The 12,518-nt window shown below is 46.5% G+C and overlaps 1 protein-coding gene across 3 annotated transcripts in view; it reads left to right on the top strand.

Annotated features, from left to right (window-relative positions):
* The first annotated feature begins 3,758 nt into the window (after positions 1 to 3,758).
* HMOX2 (heme oxygenase 2) overlaps positions 3,759 to 12,518 on the top strand; it is a 31,147-nt gene continuing 22,387 nt past the window's right edge. The window contains exon 1 of one of the 3 annotated variants that reach the window (XM_041747421.1): positions 3,759 to 3,878. The gene's annotated coding sequence lies outside the window, so the exon portion shown is untranslated. The remainder of the gene's footprint in view (positions 3,879 to 12,518) is intronic. The other 2 variants (XM_041747422.1, XM_041747423.1) reach the window with 2 other exon arrangements.

Below are 12,518 nucleotides of genomic sequence, written 5' to 3'. Positions count from 1 at the left end.
GGCCCCCTAGACCAGCCCATAAAACTAAGCTGGAACCCACCTCAGGGTCCAAGACCCTGCTCTGCCATGTCAGGTAAACTTGGGCCCAAGCTCGAGCTTGTAAATAAACCCTCGTGTGTTTGCATTGGTGTCGGCTCCTTGGTGATTTCTCGGATAGTAATCTTGGGCACAACAATCACCTCCTCTAGGAATCCCTCCCTGACCTCTAAGCTAGGCTAACTACTCCTATTCTACTCCCATCTCTACCCTACTGGTAAAATTGTCTTTTTTTTTTTTTACTGGTAAAATTGTCTACCATAGTAGAAGGGCTTCCTGAGAGCTGGCCTATGTCATGTTTGTCTCTGTCTCTTCCTTCTGGCACCATATCCATCACTAGCTAGGAACTCAATAAATACCTACTAAATGGACCCCAAGTGCATATCAGTGTGATAAAAGATGAGGTTTTTCTTCAGTTACATAAGGATAAAGCACAAAACCCAATATTCCAACGTCTCCACTTTAAGGAAATAAACAAGAAAGCGTGTAGCAGGACCAGCTGCAGAATTCGAAAGGCCTGGTGCAAACTGAAAATGCAGGGCTCCTTGTTAAAAAATTATCAAGAATTTCAAGAAAACAACAACAGAGCATTAAACAAGTGGGAGGCCTTCTCAGAGTGGGACCCTGTGCAGTTACTGGGATTACAAGCCTAAGGAGGCAGCTCTGGTGCCCAGGTTTAATTGAAGAGCATCTCAGGGCCATAAGGAAACCCAACCGCCTTTTGGCCTTGCTGAACCAACTGCTTGGAAATCAGTTCAGGCAACGAGTAGCAGAAAATGGCATCTCTGCCTGTGGGCTTCTGGTCAAGGGTGCTAATGCCAGGGGGTCTGTCTGGAAGTGGGTCAGCATTATTGACAGCCTGGGCAAAGATCATGTCTCTTGAAGCCCTACCTAGCCCAAAATCCTAGCCCCCTGAGGCCTAAGGAGAAAGATTTGGCTACTCACTGCTGTGCTCAGCTGTGACTCTGCACTTCCTCCAGGACTTTGTAGCTGACAAAGACTTCCTGCAAAGCTCTTGCCAGTTAACCCAGCCCGGTGACATGTGCTAATAATGATAGCAGGGGGAACCCTTCTCTGAGCTCCTCCAGCGTGTCATGCAGAAGCTAAGACCTACATGATCTCATTTATTCAAAGTAATCTCTAATCCCAACAAGGGGTGCAAACTCAGGAAATGAAGCCAGGCACCCTCCACATTATCTCATTTGAAACCTCAAAGTGGGATCCCTGGGTGGCGCAGCGGTTTAGCGCCTGCCTTTGGCCCAGGGCACGATCCTGGAGACCCGGGATCGAATCCCACATCGGGCTCCCGGTGCATGGAGCCTGCTTCTCCCTCTGCCTGTGTCTCTGCCTCTCTCTCTCTCTGTGTGTGTGACTATCATAAATAAATAAAAATTAAAAAAAAAATTTTAAAAAAATGAAACCTCAAAGCAACCCCCTCATCAATCAGCGCCACTGGGTTTTTTTTTTTTTTAAGATTTATTTATTTATTCATGATAGACACATAGAGAGAGAGGTGGAGACACAGGCAGAGGGAGAAGCAGGCTCCATGCAGGGAGCCCGACGTGGGACTCGATCCCGCGACTCCAGGATCGCGCCCTGGGCCGAAGGCAGGTGCTAAACCGCTGAGCCACCCAGGGATCCCCCAGCGCCACTGGGTTTATTCAATTTTATGTGTATGTATTTGGGAGCAGGGGCAGTATGGTGTGTACTTCCAATAATTACTTTTTAAAGATCCATTCTTTTTTTTTTAATTTTTTTTATTTATGATAGTCACACAGAGAGAGAGAGAGAGGCAGAGACACAGGCAGAGGGAGAAGCAGGCTCCGCGCACCGGGAGCCCGACGTGGGATTCGATCCCGGGTCTCCAGGATCACGCCCTGGGCCAAAGGCAGGCGCTAAACCACTGCGCCACCCAGGGATCCCTAAAGATCCATTCTTTTTAAAATTTGGTTTGGGAGCATCTGGGTGGCTCAGCGGTTGAGAGTCTTTCTTTGCTTCAGGTCTGGATACCAGGGTCGTGGGATGGAGTCCCGCATCAGGCTCCCCAGAAGGAGCTTGCTTCTCCCTCTGCCTATGTCTCTGCCGCTCTGTCTCTCATGAATAAATAAATTAAATCTTTAAAAATAAATACAATTTGGTTTGGGTAACCAAGTCATGCCTAATGCATTTATGCATCTAAAAAAAATTTAATTGGTACAGATAAAGCACAAGTGACCCTCGACCTCCCTTTGACATTCTAGTGTATAAACCTTCCTGACATTGGATGCATTTAGATACCTAAATATAAATGTGTGGAAAGAACATTTTGTAGTTCAAAAAAAATAAATAAAAGGGGACACCTGGGTGGCTCAGCAGTTGAGCATCTGCCTTTGGCTCTGGACGTGATCCCAGAGTCCTGGGATTGAGTCCCACATCCGGCTTCCTGCATGGAGCCTGCTTCTGTCTCTGCCTGTGTCTCTGCCTCTCTCTCCGTCTCTCATGAATAAATGAAGTCTTTAAAAAAAGAAAAGAGATCATATTGAATATATTTCCCCCAATTTTTATCCTAAAAAATCTGTAGACATATGGAAAAGTTGAAAGAACTATATCAGGAACACCCACACATACACTTACCACCTAGCTTCTCCAATTCTTAACATTTTGCTTTATTTATCAGACACTTATTATCCATCAACTATCTTATCTCTTGATATGTTTCAAGTAAATTACAGACCGCCCTGCCCCTCACCCTGAAACACTTCACATACACATTAGAATTCAATTTTTTTTTTTAAGATTTTATTTACTCAGAGTGAGTATTTATTCACTCAGAGTGAGAGAGAGAGTGTGCACATGAGCAGGGGCAGAGGGAGAGGGAGAAGCAGACTTCCCGCTGAGCAGGGAGCCCAATGTGGGGCTCCATTCCAGGACTCTGGGATCATGACCTGGGCCGAAGGCAGACGCTGAACTGACTGAGCCATCCAGGCACCCCTAGAGTTCAATATTTTTTAAGTCAAACTTACACACTGTCAAATGTATTTTTGCATTTTTCCAACATCCTGCTTTCTACATCCTACATCCTATCCTTCTGCTTAATAATATCCTCCCTAAGCTCATGTCTGCCCTTCCTTTTTTTAACGCAGGCACAACCTCGTTGCATAGAGGTACCCCCATCAACACCCACCCCATATCCCCCTTTAATGGACGTTTAGGTGGTTTCAAGATGTTCACCCAGATGACGCGCGCATCCCCTCCCGTGTTGCAATGACCTTCCTCGCTCTTGCCTCTTGGGGTTCTTGCACGCATTGCTCTCTCCGAGAGCTACCGAGGAAGGACATTGAACAAAGAGATAGGCCCCTTCTAAATTCGAACAGATCTCGCTAACGTGTCCCCAGGTTTCCGGGAAATCCGAGGAACAGCGCACATTCCGCACACCTTTGTCAGCACGGGACAGTACCGGTCATTCGCTCTGCAGCCCGCCGGACAGGTAAGGAAGAGACAGGTAGGCAAGGCAGCTGGAACCGAGAGGGCAAGTGCAGCCTGCACAGGCGGGGACACGGGGCGCGGAGAGCGCGGAGCCCGGAGGCGCCCTCATTAACTAACCCTCTCTCTCATTAGCGCGCGGGCTCGGGGGCACCCCGAATCCCCCAGCCACCCCGCGACCCCGCGACCCCGCGACCCCGCGGGAGACACGGCGGGGCCGCCGCAGGGGCGTGTCCTCCACAGGACCCGCCCCCTCTGCGTGCGCACGTCGGGCCGCCCCCGCGCCGCCCGCAGGGCTGCGGTGGCCGCGGCGCTTTGCGGAGTCGCTGACGGACGCGCGGACGCGGTGACTGACGGCCGGCCGAGCGGATCCGAGGCCGGTGAGTGGTCTGCGCCCTCCCAGGCGCTCCTCCGGGCTCCGCGGCGCGTCCGGACGGCCCGGAGCTGAGCCGGGCGGGCGGCGGCGGGACGCTGCGACCCGGGCGCCGGCCTGAGGGAGAGCCGGCGGGCCGGGACGGGGGGCGGCCGGAAACGGGGTGAGCGGGGAGGGCGCCGCGCTGAGGCTCCCTGCTCGCTCCCGGCCGCCGGGGCGGGCGGGTGAGGCCCGAGCGGCCCGTCCGCCTTGGGCTCCGTTGGGCCCGGCCCCTCGCGGCGTCACGAGTGCGCTGGGCTGGGTGACCCCGGGGGCGTCGCGTGCCGACTCGGCGTGCCCGGCGGGGGCTGCGGCCTCCGACCCCCGCGGGGACCCCGGCCTGTCCCGGGCGCCCGGGGGTCCGAGCCCCGCGTGGTGGCGGCTGCGGGCTCCGCGCTTCCTCCTGACTCACCTCAGTAGGAAGGGCGTTTTGAGTCACTGTGGTGACTTCACGAGTGACCCGCCGCCGCCGGGAAGGAGGGACGGACGGTTGGTCCGGGCGGGGACTTCACCAGTCACTTCGTTGGCCCGCTGCCGTAGTGTATTAATTGCCAGGGGTTGCCAGGACGGCCTTGTACAAGGCCTGCCTGTGTCGTGCTGTGAAGTGGATTCTGACGAACCGCTTGTTGTGGCCTGTGGCAGTTCATGTTCATGGCCTTGAGCCTGACCAGATGGTGTGGGATTGGGAAAACAAACACAACAAGCGCACACCGTGTAGCGCTGTGCAGTTCGCTGTCAGCCCCCGCCAGAATCCGGCGAGGTGATCGGTTTTTCACTTAGAAAATGGAATTAGGGCCGCCCGGGGGGGGGGGGGGGGGCTCAGTGTGTCTGCCTTAAGTTCCAGGCGTGACCTGGGGTCTCGGGATCGAGTCCCACGTCAGGCTCCCTGCATGGAGCCTGCTTGTGTCTCTGCTTGTGTCTCTGCCTCTCTCTCTCTGTCTCTCATGCATAAATAAATAAAATCTTTAAAAAAAATGGAATTAATGATGAGGCTTGGGTGAAATGACTTCACCTGCATCCCACAACTGGGAAGAGGCCACAGATGGTCTTTTTTTTTTTTTTTTTTTTAAGATTTTATTTATTTATTTATGAGAGACACAGAGAAAGAGAGAGAGAGAGGCAGAGACACAGGCAGAGGGAGAAGCAGGCCCCACGCAGGGAGCCCGATGTGGGACTCTAAACCAGGACTCCAGGATCACGCCCTCGGCCAAAGGCAGGCGCCAAACTGCTGAACCACCCAGGGATCCCCAAGGCCACAGATGGCCTTGATCCTGGTCGTCTGCCTGCAGATCTGTGATCTTTCCCAAACAATGTCGTAGAGATTGAAAATGGATTATGTCATTTAAACTCTCTTCCCTGGGATCCCTACTCTAGAAATGACAATACCAAACGTGAAAATGAGTTACAGAAAGTATTTATTGCCTTTAGGTTACCCCTTATTGAGTGTTGAAATGCAAAATTGGACAGCTGGGGCCTTTGAGCTACCTTGATTTTTTTGTTTGTTTCCTTCCTTTTAATTTGTTTCTAAGATTTTATTAATTTATTCATTCATGGGAGACAGAGAGAGAGAGGTAGACACTGGCAGAGGGAGAAGCAGACTCCCTGCAGGGAGCCCAATGTGGGACTCGATACCAGGACCCCAGAATCACGCCCTGGGCCAAAGGCAAGCGCTAAACCACTGAGCCACCCAGGCTGCCCTGGTTTCCTTTTAATAGGTGATTCTCTTGATAAGACAGTTGAGCTCTGCATCAGTATTGCACCAAAACTATAATATCACTTCTTCAGGAGAGAGATATTTTTGAAAATTGGAATTGTGGGGTACCTGGGTGAGTCATTCGATTAAGTGTCTGCCTTTACTTCAGGTCATGATACCCGGATCCTGGGGATCCAGCCTCACTTCAGGCTTCCTGCTCAGTTGGGGCTCTGATTCTTTCTCGGCCCCTCCCCCTATTCATGCTCCGTGGCTCCCTCTCTCAAATAAAATCTTAAAAAAAAAAAAGGAAAAAGAAAATTGGAATTGTGTATTTATTGTAAAGTTGAGAATTCAGCTTAACGCCATGGAGACAAAAAAGATGAAAAATTTGAACTGTAAATTACCTCCTGGTATGTTATTGGCCATAATTAACTAAAAAGTTATAAATAAATATTTAGAGCAATCTTGTTTTCTTATAGTAATCAGTGAGAGAATTAAGAGCTCTGGATTACATCTTTTGTGTTCAACAGAGTGAGAGTTATGTGCTTTTTAACTAAATTGATTATCTAATTCGGTTTGTGCAAAAACAGGATGAAATGTTGTCATTTCACTGTGTGTTGACATCACACTCCCAGTTAGATGGGGTTACTAAGGAGTGTTTCCAAGGCCCCTCTAAATCCCACACTCTCACCAGTGTTTTGGCTTACGTACTATATTTAAATTTTGTTGTTTGAATGATTTCTCAGGATATTTTTGCAGTACTGAGAAGCAGTACCATTACTGATTAATTTTGGGGAGGAAGGGAGGGGCAGAGAGAAAACTATAAGGGAGGGGAATCTTGGAACAGTTACTGTAACTGCTTATAAGAATGTCTTTTTTTTTTTTTTTTTTAATACTGGAAGAGATTTCACTCTGGGGACCACTCAGGTGCTCTGTAATGTTCACTGTATGGTTTACTTCTCTACATTGACTCTCTTTATTTACCATAATATGCTATTTCCCATTGTATTACATATTTTTAAAAAAATACTTTATTTATTTATTAATGAGAGACACAGAGAGAGAGGCAGAGACACAGGCAGAGGGAGAAGCAGGCTCCATGCAGGGAGCCGGACGTGGGACTCCATCCCGGGTCTCCAAGATCAGGCCCTGGGCTGAAGGTGGCGCAAAACTGCTGAGCCCCCCTGGGCCTTCCTGTATTACACATTTTTTTTTAAAGATTTTATTTATTTATTAGAGACAGAGAGATAGACAGGCAGAGGGAGAAGCAGGCTCCACGCAGGGAGCCTGACGTGGGACTCGATCCCGCGCCTCCAGGATCACGCCCTGGGCTGAAGGCAGGCGCTAAACCACTGAGCCACCCAGGGATCCCCTGTATTATACATTTTATTTTTTTTTATTTTTATTTTTAAAGATTTTATTTATTTATTCATGAGAGAGAGAGAGAGGCAGAGACAGACGCAGGCTCCATGCACCGGGAGCCCGATGTGGGATTCGATCCCAGGTCTCCAGGATCGTGCCCTGGGCCAAAGGCAGGCGCTAAACCGCTGCGCCACCCAGGGATCCCCTGTATTATACATTTTAAAGCCAACTAATGAAGACAGCGGAGTCCCTCAGAAATTTCATTTTTATTTTTAATTTTTTAAGATTTTTTTTATTCATTAAAAAAAAAAGATTCTTTTATTAATTTGAGAGAGCACAAGCAGTGGGAAAGGCAGAGGGAGAAGCAGAAGCAGACTCCCTGCTGGGGAGCCAGAAGCCTGACATGGGGCTCCATCCCAGGACCTGGAGATCATGACTTGAACCAGACACACTACCGTCTGAGCTACCAAGGCACCCCAGAAATTTCGTTTTTAATTTTTTTTAACTTAAAAGATTTTATTTGACAAAGGGCACTAGCACAAATAGGCAGAAGGAGAGGGAGAAGCAGGCATTCTGCGGAGCAGAGATCCCGATGTGGGGCTTGATCCCAGGACCCTAGGATCATGACCTGAGCCGAAGGCAGATGCCTAACTGAGCCACCCAGGCGCCCCTCATTTTTAAATTTCTAATAAATTTGACACAAAATACTGAAGTACAGCAGCTCATAACTGATGGCCTGATCTAGGAACATTGCATATATTTATGAATGTGCAGTTACATTTATACATATTGCAAGAAATCTTTTCTGAATGACCATTGTCTTTTAAGAGTAACATTGGTTGGGGATCCCTGGGTGGCTCAGCGGTTTAGCGCCTGCCTTTGGCCCAGGGCACGATCCTCGATCCTCGGGTCCTGGGATCAAGTTCCGCATCGGGCTCCCTGTATGGAGCCTGCTTCTCCCTCTGTCTGTGTCTCTGCCTCTCTCTCTCTCTCTCTCTCTCTCTCATGAATAAATAAACAAATCTTAAAAAAAAAAAAAGAAAGTAACATTGGTTATTGGAGCTCACTACAGATAATTTAAAGGTGTATAGCTATTGTGAAAGGAATCCATTTACAAACAGCCCATCAAAGAACCACATCTAAATTGCAATCATGGCAGACTGAAATAGAGCCAGGAATTCCTTTTGGGTTGTCATGTCTACACATCTGTATTCAGACCTCACAAGGCAGTATTCTGAACTCTTAACTAGGCATTTCAAAACAGCAATTAAATTCATAAGGCTCTTATTAGTGAACAGGTTTTTTTTTTTTCTATTTGGTGTAATTTTCAAAGGCTTTTAGCAAACATACATTTTTCTTTGTGATAGATTTCTTTCTTGCTTGCTTTTTTTTTTTAAGATTTTATTTATTTATTCATAAGAGACACAGAGAGAGAGGCAGAGACACAGGCAGAGGGAGGAGCAGGCTCCATGCAGGGAGCCCGATGTGGGACTCAATCCTGGGACTCCAGGATCATTGCCCTGAGCCAAAGGCAGATGCTCAACCACTGAGCCACCCAGGTGTCCCTGTGATAGATTTCTTTAAGCAAAAACCGTAGTAGTAATCCATGGACCGACTTCCATTTATGGAATAGGAATTACATCAGAGTGCGTGTATTCTTGCGTTCAATGATGGGATGTTATGGAGGATTCTTTAAGTGTGTGCTTGAATATCTCACTCAGTGAAAGTCTGCAGATAGACTGACTTTGTGCTTCAGAGTGGTTGAATTGTTGGAGCTTCTGACAGGCTCAGTTGGTAGAACATGCAGCTCTTGATCTTGGGCGGTCATAGTTCCAGGCTCATGTTGGGTATAAAGTTTACTTTATAAAAAGGTGACTGAATTAAGTACAAGATTAAGCTGACTAGTCAGTTTGTAACCATTTTTTTTTTTTTTACCCAGAGCTATTAGACAGTTTTGTTTTACATGTTCGTTAATGTATTCAAATACGTACTCATTTATATTAGACTGAAAAATAAAGGTTTTTTTCCTCCCAAAAAAGGAAGTTTTGATGGTATATTTTTGACCGTGAGGAAAACATATATTCCCTTTGAGCTGCAGTTTCTTTGTCTGAAAAATGGGGTTAATACTTAATGAGGTTAAGGTTAGCACCTTAAAATACCTTTAGTGCCTTCAAGCTGTTTTATAGATCTGAGGGGTTTTCAAACCTTTCTATTTGGATAAGTTTGGGATTGGGCCAGGGAATCTATGGTTTTAAAGTTTCCCATGCGATTCTTGTTTAGGGCCCCCTGTCTAAAGCACAGGCTGGATCGAAGTGGGAGTGGACTGGCAAGAGGGTAGAGAAGTGAGTGAGTAGGATATATGAGGAAGTGGACAGCTGAGGGGGAAAGAAAGGGGTAATTGTTGCATGTCAATGGCTGCTGTCAGCTTATACACCAGAGGTTGAGCAAGTAGATGGTCTCTTCTCTCTGCTTAGGAGAAAAAATTATTTTTTGTCACATGAGTAGATTTGTTTCTTTCCCAGGAGTATCATAGGCCTAATTATTGTCAGAGTTCTCAGTAACTTTAAAAGGGGTTTGGAGAAGAATGGAATAACAGAGACAGGTATCTTGCACCTTGCCTGCCTTTTTCTACATACTCCCAGCCTCTTGTCTTTCTTCTGATGAGCTCCCTTAGTTTCAGAAGACTCAAGTTTCACTGTTTTGTTTTGCATTTAGTACTTCAATTACCTGAGGGCTGTGGGAAGGCTCTAGGATGATTTAAACAATCTGCCATCACGCTATTAGCTAACCTAATTGCTTGGCCTTCCTCGACAGTTGCTATGATGGTCATATATTTTATGCCAAACACTGGGGCACATAGTCTGTGAGCATATAGGTGTACTAAAGGAATTGATGGGATAGGATATTTGATTTGTTTTTGTTTGTTTGTTTGTTTGTTTGTTTTTTGGATATTTGATTTGAATCAAAACTGTTCTGGATGGGACACCTGGATGGCTGAACGGTTGAGTGTCTGCCTTCAGCTCAGGGCGTGATCCCGGGATCCTGAATCGAGTCCCCACATCCGGCTCCTTGCGGAGAGCCTGCTTCTCCCTCTGCCTGTCTCTCTCTCTCTCTCTCTTTCTCTCTCTCTCTCGCTCTGTGTGTGTGTGTCTCATGAATAAAAAAATAAAATCTTAAAAAACAACTGTCCTGGAAAATGTGGAACAGAAGGCTCAGTATTTAGCACTGTTGCCTGTACTACACAATTAATCTTTTATTAAAATATTTTATTTATTTATTCATGAAAGACACAGAGAGAGTGAGAGAGAGGCAGAGACACAGGCAGAGGGAGAAGCAGGCTCCATGCAGGGAGCCCGATGCGGGACTTAATCCTGGGTCTCCAGGATCATGCCCCAGGCCGAAGGCGGCGCTAAACCGCTGAGCCACCCAGGATACCCTACACAATTAGTCTTTATACTGTGGTACATTCTTGTGTTGTTTATTATTATTATTTTTTAAATTTCTCACTGTCTTGAGAGGCGCTTAAGTCCAAAACAAGGTCTTAGGCCTCTTTGTAGTCATAGAGCCCATGAGCATTATTTTTTTTTTAATTTTTTATTTATTTATGATAGTCACACACACACACACACAGAGAGGGGTGGGGCAGAGACACAGGCAGAGGGAGAAGCAGGCTCCATGCACCGGGAGCCCAACGTGGGATTCAATCCCGGGTCTCCAGGATCGCGCCCTGGGCCAAAGGCAGGCGCTAAACCGCTGCGCCACCTAGGGATCCCCCCTGAGCATTATTAATGCTTGTTGATAATGCTATATGGTATGTCACGTGCCCAAGTGTAGCCATCCTCTTCCTTAGTTACTGGATCTGCTCTTCTCTCTGGAAAGACCATTTCACACTGCTACAGAGGAACTGTGGTCACCTGGATTATCTCCAGGCCATTCTGGAGGAGGGCAGGCAGGTAAAGGGAATTGATGAGCAAAACTGGATTGGGAGAGTCTAGGTAGTATTTAAAGGCAGATGTAGTGAAGTGTTGATGTTCACTCCCTTGGCCTTCTATAGGAAGGCAAGGGGAGAGTCAGGCCTTCTCTTTGTTTAGTAGTAGCAGTTACCCTGCTAATTAGAAAAGCTTTTTTTAGATTTTTTTTTTTTAAGTAATCTCTACACCTAGTGTGAGGTTCAAACTCATAACCCCGAGATCAGCGGTTGCATGCTCCACTGAGTGACCCAACCAGGCACCACCTAGAAAATACCCTTTTTTTTTTTAAAAGATTTTATTTATTTATTTATTCATGAGAAACACAAAGAGACAGAGACATAGGCAGAGGGAGAAGCAGACTCCCTGTGGAGAGCCTGATGTGGGACTCCTGGGATTACGAACTGAGCCAAAGGCACACACTCAACCACTGAGCCTTCTGTGGTTAGATAGATAGAAGATAACTTTTAAAACACTCCGTTCTTGTACCATACTTTTTTTTTTTTTTGACAACTTCAGCAAAATTTCCAAGTGTATGTATTCAGTGTCATGTTTGTCCTCTTTGTGTTTACAAAGTCGTTCTAGAGGACCCAAGACAAGAAAAGTGGGATGACAAGCTGCTGTAGGTTATTCTTTCTTGCTTTTGCATTTGGCTTTCCTAGGGCATATGTCCAGTTTTAAAGTTAAAGTTCAAATGCAAATGCCTAAAGATAGAAGGACAAAGAAGCAGTGATGTCTGCCTATTGGGCAGTATGTATTTCCTCTGTGGTGTGCGAAGTATTGCCACTGAGGGGGTTTGCAAAACAACAAACCCAGCACAGTCCTTGTTCACATGGAGTTGGCTATCACCTTGGGGAAACCTGAAAGAGTAAAATTGCTTTATATGGTTTATGATTGTTGTTCCAGTGTTTTGGGAGATGAGGGAAGTTGAAGAGGTGAGAGAAAAGACTGAAGAACTTGAACTGAACCCATTGGGGTTAGGTAAAAGAAGAGAAAAGAAGGCAACCAAAGAAATGGGAGACTTCTCTTTAATGAGTACTCAGAGTCCCACTTGAAAACATATTATAATGAGAATGTCTCTCATAAAGAGAATGCTAGAATAGGGATTCTTAACTTGAACTCTGGGTCCATGGGCAAATTTTAGGGGCCTCCGGTTGCTCTGGAATGTCATTGGCATCATTTGTAATTGTCCTGGAGGGAAAGTCTAAAGCTGTCATCTGATTCTCAAAGGGATTTGCAACCAAAAAAAGGTTAATGATTATTCTGGCAAATACCCTTCCTGCCCATCTTCAGAAGTGTATGTCTCTGAATTTCTGTCTTCAGCTGAGGAAGTACTTCGGTGGAAGTTTAGAGACAAACCATAGAATTCCTTTGTAAACAAATAGCCTTTTACCAAATACTGTCATGGGACATACGTGAGTGCTCATTGGCAGAGGATATTGCATTCCCAGAAAAGTCATGATCTAATCTGGTTCCTAGAAACAGGGCAGCTAAAGCACCCTCCCTTAACTAGTGTGGTTGAGGTTCCAAGCCTGTCCTCAGAAATCTTAAAATCAAGGGTAGTAAATACAGAGTTAGAGCTAAG

This window comes from Vulpes lagopus, chromosome 3, assembly GCF_018345385.1.
Source record: "Vulpes lagopus strain Blue_001 chromosome 3, ASM1834538v1, whole genome shotgun sequence".
NCBI lineage: Eukaryota > Metazoa > Chordata > Mammalia > Carnivora > Canidae > Vulpes > Vulpes lagopus.
The sequence above is the reverse complement of the archived record's forward strand: the minus strand, read 5'-3'. Positions and strand labels throughout refer to the sequence as shown.